We start from the raw sequence: 10686 nt of genomic DNA, 5'->3' as shown, positions 1-10686 counted from the left end.
AGATCTACAAGCGTAATCAACAGATTGTTACATAAATGATACAGAGCAATACATACAGAGCCATTGAGCATTGTTCTTTAAAGAACAAATTTACAAAGATATTCTAGGTCATCCAAGGACGAGAGTAAAAGCCTTGAGATCTACAAGCGTAATCCATGGATTGTTGTTACATTACTGACACGGTGCACCATCATAACTGGAGCATTGTTCTGTGAAGAACTAATTTTCAACGATGTTCTAGGTCCTCCAAGAACTTCCGCGAGTGAAGGTCGTCTGATCTACAAGGAGGGGGCGAGTACGGCCAAGCTTTACGGCCCTTACAAAAAAGATTTTCATACAAAAAAGCATTACGGAGGGGAGAGGGGGGTCGAAAAACGTCGATTTGAGCGTTATGTAATAAAAGGATGCTGCCAGAGCCTTTTAGATGTTAATGCCTATAACTCAAAGGGTTTAAGGCTTGGTTTAAGAACAAACGTCTTGACATCCCGCTTTAACAGTGCATCAAAACTTCAAACGCACAAATCTCAAGAAACAAGCTTCACAACAAAACATTTCATTATTCTGTTCTTGCTCACTTGTAATAAAAACCTAAAATAAGAAGATCAGGTGCGCTGGTTTTGTTTACGAAGAGATTTGTGCCATCGATATCGTGAGGAGGTGCCAAAGTCGGCAATTTTGGGGTTCTAACAAGTTTGTCCTTAAAGAGTGAACCTAATCTATGTAGAGTTGCAATGGGATTCATAAGATTTATTCTGATAGTTGTAAACAGGCCGTTCGCAATGCTGGGGGTGGATCTGGCCAAAGTCTACGCTCCATACAAATTTCGAAAATTTTGTATGGACAAAAGTGTACGAGGGGGGAGGGGGGTCTGAGATGGCCAAAAATGAGTACGTAGTTGATGGACAGCCTACGACTATAGACTACAATAGACTATCTTCTATGGACCTGTAGGGTGCTGCATCGCATTGGTAATCTCATAACAACCCATTGATCACGCTTGCAAATCTAAAGGCCTGTATTCGCGAGAGTTCTTGGATGACCTAGATCATCTTTTAAAATGGCTACTCAAAAAAAAACTATCTTCCACGGACCTGTAGGATGTTGCATCGCATCATTAATGTAATAACCAATTGATCACGCTTGTAGATCTAAAGGCCTATATTCACGAATTTTTTTGGAGGATCTCAAGGAGGACATCTTGCGTAATCAGCACATCTACAGGAAAATCTTCCATTGATCTGTAGGTTGTTGCATCGTCTCAGTAATATAATAACAACCTATTGATCACGCTTGTACATCACTCGCGGAAGTTCTTGGAGGACCTACAACATCTTTGAAAACTAGGGTAGGACGGGGCAAGATGAGCACCCCTCCGTTATACTACTTTTATGATGTATTTTGCCCAAACAACTTCATAATCCGTTAGAATGTACTTCATCCTGTTTGTAAACCTGATAAAAGGTACTTCATAATAAACGAATTAAAAAGTATCATCAAATTAGTCATAGCATAGATTTTTAGCATTTTATTATAAGAAATCATCAGAATAAAATAAGGTTTTTATGTCAAAATAAATTTTTTACCATAATTCTGTTGGAGCTAGTCCACCATGGCCACGCAGGCCATAGCGAGGCTAGCTCCGTCGATGCCTGTTTCTAAATTACAATGAAAATAAAACGCTAGACATCTTCCATCAAACTAGACGGCTGCCGACTGATACCTCAATCAGCAACCGCCACACTCTTTATTCATTCCAGGTATATACAATATGACAATCTTCTTTAATAACAACATACCTACGCCAACAAATCTACCTCGCTCCAACACTCCAAACTCGTACCTGAAGGTTCGACGCTACCCGAGCGTTCAACGCTACCTAACTTCCAACACTCCTCCTTAGCGTCGCCACCTTCGAACCACGATTACCTCCTCCTGGCTCGAAGCTCCTCCTCACTCCAACGCTTGGCAAGTGGCCCAACTCCGACGCTTGCACCAGCTCTACACCAGTTCCGAGCTCCGACCAGGTCCATCTCCGAGCTCCACCTTCATGTTGTCTTCCGGATCACTCCTCCTGTCGCCAACCTCTTCGTCCAGGTGCGACCACCGTGCTGCATCCGATCCAACTCAACAATCCTCGAGCTCCGTCCGGTGACCAGCCAGCAGTCATCCAGTTGACCCGTATCGCCAACATTCCCATGGATCCAGTCCTCCGTTGCAGCCAATCCATCCGCCCAAGGATCCCGTGCGGCGACTCCGCGACTTATGCGGCCGATCCTTCTCCCGGTCGATACGTGCTGTGGAACACGCTCCTGGGCCCATAACCTGTTGGAGCTAGTCCACCATGGCCACGCAGGCCATAGCGAGGCTAGCTCCGTCGATGCCTGTTTCTAAATTACAATGAAAATAAAACGCTAGACATCTTCCATCAAACTAGACGGCTGCCGACTGATACCTCAATCAGCAACCGCCACACTCTTTATTCATTCCAGGTATATACAATATGACAATCTTCTTTAATAACAACATACCTACGCCAACAAATCTACCTCGCTCCAACACTCCAAACTCGTACCTGAAGGTTCGACGCTACCCGAGCGTTCAACGCTACCTAACTTCCAACAAATTCTGGTTATCAGCCAATATTAATAGCTTATTGCAAAGCATTGTGATATTTTTCCAGATATCAACTGCTCGAGTCTACTGTTAAATAAAAACTGTCTTTATTTCAATCTACAAGTTTAAAAATCACTTAATTCTACATACATAGATTTGTTCTCTACACAATACTTATCCTAGTGGGAGGTGAGAGAGAGAGAGAAAGAGAGAGAGAGAGAGAAAGTATAAGCGAATAAGGCACCAACGCTTGTTGCGTGATGCACTTGGCAGCAGTCTAAGTAATTTATGTGTATGCAAGTATTATTGCATAAGAACGGAGTGCTATGCTGAAAGAGTCGAGTTACGGTTCAAATTAGTCTATAGTTCAACCAGGACAAATCTTCTTCTTCTTCTTCTTTATGGCTCGACGTTCCCACTGGGACTTGGCCTGCCTCGCTCCTCGCTTCAACTTAGTGTTCTTTGAGCAGTTCCACAGTTATTAATTGAAGGGCTTCCTTTGCCTGCCATTGCATGAATTTGTACATTGTGAGACAAGTACAATGATACACTATGCCCAGGGAGTCGAGAAATTTTTCCCGACTGGAACGGGAATCGAACCCGCCGTCTCCGAATTGGCGATCTATAGTTTTAACCACTATTCATTTATTTAGTTTTAACCACTAGGCTAGGCTAACTGGAAATCCCTAGCAGGACAGGTCGTCAGGACAAATCGTCATCCGAAATTCCATGGACGCAGTTGGCACAGGTTGGCAATATGGATATGCACCGATTCCTTAACACCGTGGATTCGCAATGTGTCACCGTGATCGGTTTTCACCGTGAAGTGACACTCATAATAAGGGCCACAGTCTCATTCCTCGTCACGAATCGGGATTCCGATCGAATTACGATTTGACGAACGTAACGATACGGACGTCGTAAACAAGAACATCACGGCGGGGCTGAATGCTCCTTGGCCTTCTTCCAGGCTCAGCGAAACCAAGAATACCTAGAAAATGCAAGGGGAAAGTTATAATTGCTTAAAATTGAAGTAAATAAATTCGTACCTGTACGTAAAAGACCTCATTAGAGCTCTGAGCGGCTCTATTCCTACCAAGCGACTTGCAAGTTAATAACAACCGCAACAACCAAAAGCAAGGCATACTTGTACCCAAGGGGTTGGTCATTCAGCACACTTCATTTGTGCCGTGATTTTTGAGCGTGTGCCAATATGTGCTTAAACTGTGCCGGTTGTTTTTCAGTATGTGTTGGAGGTGTGCCGAAGTGTGCCGGAGGTGTGCCGAATGTGCCCAGTGGAATATTTTCTTTAAATGTTTTTGCGCTAATTATAATCCTGTCTATTTTTGGCGAATGTTATTAGCCTAGTCGGTGTTTACCGACAAAATTCCACCCAAAACACTTGTCTAGAATCTGTATGAAGGGATTTTTGCAATCGTAAGTATGTTGACAGTTTGATTCCATACCGAAAAGTTGGATTTCTATGTTGTGCCCATGTGTGCCGGATTGTGCCGGCATGTGTGCCGAGATGTGCCGGCATGTGTGCCGGGCACAATGTGCCGAGTGACCAGCCCCTTGCTTGTACCACTGTTTAAGTTCTATCTTTTCGCGCAAGCTTGATGATGGCGCTGTGTTTTTGCTTCCAAAAAAATAATTAAATGCTGACCGAGATGTGCTTCAAATAAACATTTCCCGTTCTTCTCGTGTTTGATGCTTCGGTTTCCCTGCGGTACTATTCCAACTTGGCTTCGTGGCCGTGCGGCTAGTGTCACCAAGCATTTAGTCGCATCGTGCTGAGGGGCGTGGGTTCGATTCCCACCGCAGCTGTCAGGAATAGTTTTCGGCTGTGCCACTGGGCGTTGCATGCTAGTCCGTTGTCTAGTGTCGTGCTTCCTTCAAAGAGCGAATAGCTCACTGGAAGCGATTAAACGTGTCCGTGTCTTTTTTTTTAAAAAAAAAAAACTTCCAGTGGATTGTTAGTTTTCGGCGGAACCGTCGAATCCGTCGTAATACGTAGGTCCTGTAGAAACTGTCCTTCGATCCTACCGATCATTACCGCGCCTTTGGTGATGCGTTCTACCTTGTGCAGACCTTTGAACAGGGCTACGTGTTTGTGGGATTCTACTAGTTCCAGAATGTCGTGGCAGATTCTGAAGTTTAGCTCTGAAATAGTAAACGGTAATAATATTTAAAGGCCGTTGAACGATATTGTAATTAAGATGATTTTCCCGAGCCCTAAATAAGCTTGGGGTGCAATTAATTACCAGTATGCATTATATGGGTTCTTGTGTACTCCCAAGCCTGAAATCAGCATAGGATACACAAATCACCCGAGGATGCATTCAGTTCAAATTGTGCATCATATGGGATCTAGTATTATGTTTCCAGTTCAAAACCGAATTAGCGACATTTTTTCTTTGACTTCCGCTGCTTTTGCCTTTCGTTAAACACAATGTCGGAAGTGGGGCGCTGCATTGTACACCTGGTGCTCTATACAGCGCCCCACTTCCGACATTGTGTTTAACGCAAGGCAAAAGCAGCGGAAGTCAAAGAAAAAATGTCGCTAATTCGGTTTTGAACTGGAAACATAATATAGACGGATTTCGCGCCAACTCAGATTATAATGAAACTTTCTGGGTGTGTAGACCTTGACTGGATAAGCCACTTTGCATACTTAGTTTCTTCAAAAATTATCTAGACTATCGTTTGAAAAGGGCTAAACTTTTTTTACCGATTTTTTTTTCAAATGTGTTTAATAAAAAAATGACTACTGCTACAAGAAAGTGTTGTATGAGTGATTGTCACTAAATACGTTAAGTTTCAAGAAAAAATATTGAAAAAATTCCAAATTGAGCCCTTAAAAATCGTTTTTAAAAATTCAAAGTCTATTTACAAAAAAAAACACACCATCTTTGATATCGATGAAATTTTGTCTCCAGATAGGTAAATATGCTCCCTACCAACCGTCCATAGGTACACAACAAGATGGGCATTTTTAAGAAAAAAAAGTTTTTCTGACAAATTTTCATGTCCAAATCAAAAACTTATCAAAAACTAAACCAGTGAAGGTCGTAATCATCTCAGAATCCAGTGAAACACAATTTGTTAGGAGATTGTGTCTCATTTATTCAAGGAGATTTTGTCTTATTCATTCAATCAATTCATTTTTTATATTTAAATGAATACTTAAATGTATTCTCTTATGAAATGACGAATTTTGTTCCAAATCGTATTTGGAATTAGCAGCACCTTCTCAGATTACAATGAAACTTTCTGGGTGTGTAGACCTTGACTAGATAAGCCATTTTGCATACAGTCAGGTTTTTTTTACGCGGTTTTCATTTACGCGGCCGCGTAAATGAAAACTCCATACAAAAAAAAATTTCATCGTCTTATTTTTGCATGATTCGTCGAGAAATGGTGAGACTTTTTTTACGCGGTTTTCCGGATTTTGAACTGAGTTTTTTTTTTTTACGCGGTACGTATCCCCCGCGTAAAAAAAAACCTGACTGTACTTAGTTTCTTCACAATTTATCTAAACTGTCTTTTTTAATGGGCATTTTTTTTTCAAATGCATTTCGTAAAAAAATGACTACTCCCACAAAAAAGTGTTGTATGGTCCACTGCACGAATTTATGCTGGCCTGCTTACTCTCACACGAAATTTGACGTTTGAGCGGTGTCGGCACCGCTCAAACGTCAAATTTGCGGTGAGAGTAAACAGGCCAGCATAAATTCGTGCAGTGGACCATGGGTGATTTTCACAAAATAATTCAAAATAAAAAAAAAATGAAAGAAAACCAAATTGAGCCCTACAATGAAAAAATCATTTGAAAAAAAAAATCAAAGTCGGTTTACAAAAAAAAACATTTTCGTTTTCGATGAAAAATTGTCCCAAGATAAGTAATTATGTTCCCTACCAATCATCCATCAGGTATCAGCTCCAGAGGTACGTTTCCTCCAACCGTCCATACACGACCAGATGGGTACTTTTAAGTAAAAGCAGTTTTTCTAACAAAAACTTTTTTGTGTCAAAATTATTTTTAGTGTCTTTTGTTATTAAAAACTTAATCAGTGATGGTAAGAATCCCTCCAAAATCCAATGAACCACATTTTGTTATAGATTTTGTCTCATTTATTCAATCATTTAGAAAGGTTTTCTTTTATTTTATTTTCATAAATACTTTATTAAAAATGTATCCTTGTCGCACCTTTTTATCGACTTGTTTCAAATGCATTCAATGAAAAAATAACAACTCCTAAAAATAAATTTTGTATGGGTGACTATCACAAAATATTTCTAAGAAATAGTATTGAAAACATCCTGATTGTGCCCTACACTGAAACAAATAATTTAAAAATAATACAATTTCGATTAAAAAACACATTTTTGATATCGATGAAATTTCGTCTCAAGATAGGTAATTATGTTCACCACCAACCGTCCATACACCACAAGACGGGCACTTTTAAGAAAAAAAAGTTTGCCTAAAAATATGGTGTTTATGTTTTTGAATCGACTTTGAATTTTAAAAATGATTTTTTTTTTCAGTCAGTTTTTTGTAATAGTAGTCATGTTTTTTACTAAACGCATTTGCAAAAAATCGATAAAAAAAAGTTAGCCCTTTTCAAAAGACAGTTTAGATAAATTGTGAAGAAACTAAGTATGCAAAGTGGCTTATCTAGTCAAGGTTTACATATTCAGAAAGTTTTATTGTAATCTGAGAGGGAGCTGCTAACTCCAAATACGATTTAGGACGAAAATCACCATTTCCAAAGAGAAACCATTTGTAATAAAGTATTTATTTAAATATAAAAATTTAATTGATCGAATGAATAAGACAAAATCTCCTTGAATAAATGAGACAAAATCTCTTAACAAATTATGTTTCATTGGATTCTGAAATGATTACAACCTTCACTGGTTTAGTTTTTGATAACAAAAGACACTGAAAAAAAAATCGTTTGGACATGAAAAAGTTTTTGTTAGAAAAACTTTTTTTCCTTATGGAGTCAGTAGTGTGCGGTAGTTCTAGTTCGGCAGCAGCAAAGCATCGCGCGCTGGCTTTGCTAGATTTTTGCGAGTTTTTCTCTTTTCACTGTGAGCTCCGACGACGGGACGCCAAGCAGTCAGTAGTGTGCGGTAGTTCGGCAGCAGCAAAGCATCGCGCGCTGGCTTTGCTAGATTTTTGCGATTTTTTCTCTTTTCACTGTGAGCTCCGACGACGGGACGCCAAGCAGTCAGTAGTGTGCGGTAGTTCGGCAGCAGCAAAGCATCGCGCGCTGGCTTTGCTAGATTTTTGCGAGTTTTTCTCTTTTCTCTGCGAGTTCCGACGAAGGGATGCCAAGCAGTCAGTAGTGTGCGGTAGTTCTAGTTCGACAGCAGCAAAGCATCGCGCGCTGGCTTTGCTAGATTTTTGCGATTTTTTCTCTTTTCTCTGCGGGGCTCCGACGACGGGACGCCAAGCAGTCAGTAGTGTGCGGTAGTTCTAGTTCGGCAGCAGCAAAGCATCGCGCGCTGGCTTTGCTAGATTTTTGCGAGTTTTTCTCTTTTCACTGTGAGCTCCGACGACGGGACGCCAAGCAGTCAGTAGTGTGCGGTAGTTCGGCAGCAGCAAAGCATCGCGCGCTGGCTTTGCTAGATTTTTGCGATTTTTTCTCTTTTCTCTGCGAGTTCCGACGAAGGGATGCCAAGCAGTCAGTAGTGTGCGGTAGTTCTAGTTCGGCAGCAGCAAAGCATCGCGCGCTGGCTTTGCTAGATTTTTGCGAGTTTTTCTCTTTTCTCTGCGAGTTCCGACGAAGGGATGCCAAGCAGTCAGTAGTGTGCGGTAGTTCTAGTTCGGCAGCAGCAAAGCATCGCGCGCTGGCTTTGCTAGATTTTTGCGATTTTTTCTCTTTTCTCTGCGGGGCTCCGATGACGGGACGCCAAGCAGTCAGTAGTGTGCGGTAGTTCGGCAGCAGCAAAGCATCGCGCGCTGGCTTTGCTAGATTTTTGCGAGTTTTTCTCTTTTCTCTGCGAGTTCCGACGAAGGGATGCCAAGCAGTCAGTAGTGTGCGGTAGTTCTAGTTCGACAGCAGCAAAGCATCGCGCGCTGGCTTTGCTAGATTTTTGCGATTTTTTCTCTTTTCTCTGCGGGGCTCCGACGACGGGACGCCAAGCAGTCAGTAGTGTGCGGTAGTTCGGCAGCAGCAAAGCATCGCGCGCTGGCTTTGCTAGATTTTTGCGAGTTTTTCTCTTTTCTCTGCGAGTTCCGACGAAGGGATGCCAAGCAGTCAGTAGTGTGCGGTAGTTCTAGTTCGGCAGCAGCAAAGCATCGCGCGCTGGCTTTGCTAGATTTTTGCGAGTTTTTCTCTTTTCTCTGCGAGTTCCGACGAAGGGATGCCAAGCAGTCAGTAGTGTGCGGTAGTTCTAGTTCGGCAGCAGCAAAGCATCGCGCGCTGGCTTTGCTAGATTTTTGCGAGTTTTTCTCTTTTCTCTGCGAGTTCCGACGAAGGGATGCCAAGCAGTCAGTAGTGTGCGGTAGTTCTAGTTCGGCAGCAGCAAAGCATCGCGCGCTGGCTTTGCAAGATTTTTGCGATTTTTTCTCTTTTCTCTGCGGGGCTCCGACGACGGGACGCCAAGCAGTCAGTAGTGTGCGGCAGTTCTAGTTCGGCAGCAGCAAAGCATCGCGCGCTGGCTTTGCTAGATTTTTGCGATTTTTTCTCTTTTTTCCGTGAGCTCCGACGACGGGACGCCAAGCAGTCAGTAGTGTGCGGTAGTTCTAGTTCGGCAGCAGCAAAGCATCGCGCGCTGGCTTTGAAAAGTGTACAGGCCGCGTTTTCATTCGGTCGTCGTCGTCGTCGTCTATTTGACTGCTCATCTTCGTACGGGGCGATTTAGTGAGTTTTTGGTGGCAAAGTGTACAGGCCGCGTTTTCATTCGGATCGTCCGCGTGCACGTCGTCGTCGTCGTCGTATATTTGACTGCTCATCTTCGTACGGGGCGATTTATGATACGATAAATGCAACATCAACATTTTTTGCGATTTTAGTCAACAGACATTGAAATGTTCGTCACGTCAAGTGTCGGCCCAAGTTCCAAAGCCACGTTGGTTCAAATCACTTTATTTTCTCTTTCGTTAATTTTCGCACTTCGAAAACTATCTGAATGGTTCGTCATCTTCGATGTCGGCATGTGTTTTGTTTTAGTCCAAATGAAAATAAGTGGTTTGATATTAATAGGGTTGCATGAATCACTCCACTTACCAAAGTGAACTCATATCATGCGCCCTTTCCCCTCCCCACTAACAAAAAGCCCTTCCCATGACAGACGTGGAGACGCAGAGGTGATCTCGGTCTTTAGTAAGCAACGCACGTCATAATAACATTCCTTTCCTTCCTCGATGACCGTAAGGACGTGGCCGGCGCCGTTATTGACCTAATAAAGTTTGGAATTCTCGAAGATGCACATTGAGGACGGTAAGCTACTCCCAAGCTCCGTCTGTTGGTTCCTTGTGCAACTTCGATTGTTCTGGTCAATCACGGAGTAGCAACTACGAATAGTACGGTCATCTATGCTCTATGCTCATGCTCGAAAAACTTTTTTTCCTTATGTTCCTGGTTGGTAGGGAACATAATTACCTATCTTGAGACAAAATGAACGACAACAATAAGCTCAACACGAATCTGAAATAAAGTCTAGATTACACCCAAGCATCAAATACACTTAGGTGACATCAAATGATGAACGACAGCATTAAGCTCAGAACGAATCTGAAATAAAATGTAGTTCACACCCAAGCATCAAATACACTTAGGTGACATCAAATGATGAACGACAACATTAAGCTCAGAACGAATCTGAAAATAAAGTCTGGATCACACCCAAGCATCAAATACACTTAGGTGACATCAAATGATGAACGACAACATTAAGCTCAGAACGAATCTGAAAATAAAGTCTGGATCACACCCAAGCATCAAATACACTTAGGTGACATCAAATGATGAACGACAACATTAAGCTCAGAACGAATCTGAAATAAAATGTAGTTCACACCCAAGCATCAAATACACTTAGGTAACATCAAATGAT

The 10686-nt window shown here is 42.1% G+C and overlaps 1 long non-coding RNA gene across 1 annotated transcript; it reads right to left on the bottom strand.

Annotated features, from left to right (window-relative positions):
• Positions 1 to 3393: 3393 nt before the first annotated feature.
• LOC134292018 (uncharacterized) lies at positions 3394 to 3766 on the bottom strand. The gene is made up of 2 exons (XR_009999412.1): positions 3663 to 3766; positions 3394 to 3604 (listed from the first exon to the last, which is right to left on the bottom strand). It is a non-coding gene; the product is annotated as an uncharacterized LOC134292018 (long non-coding RNA).
• Positions 3767 to 10686: the final 6920 nt, after the last annotated feature.

Source organism: Aedes albopictus, chromosome 3 (genome assembly GCF_035046485.1).
Source record: "Aedes albopictus strain Foshan chromosome 3, AalbF5, whole genome shotgun sequence".
NCBI lineage: Eukaryota > Metazoa > Arthropoda > Insecta > Diptera > Culicidae > Aedes > Aedes albopictus.
The sequence above is the reverse complement of the archived record's forward strand: the minus strand, read 5'-3'. Positions and strand labels throughout refer to the sequence as shown.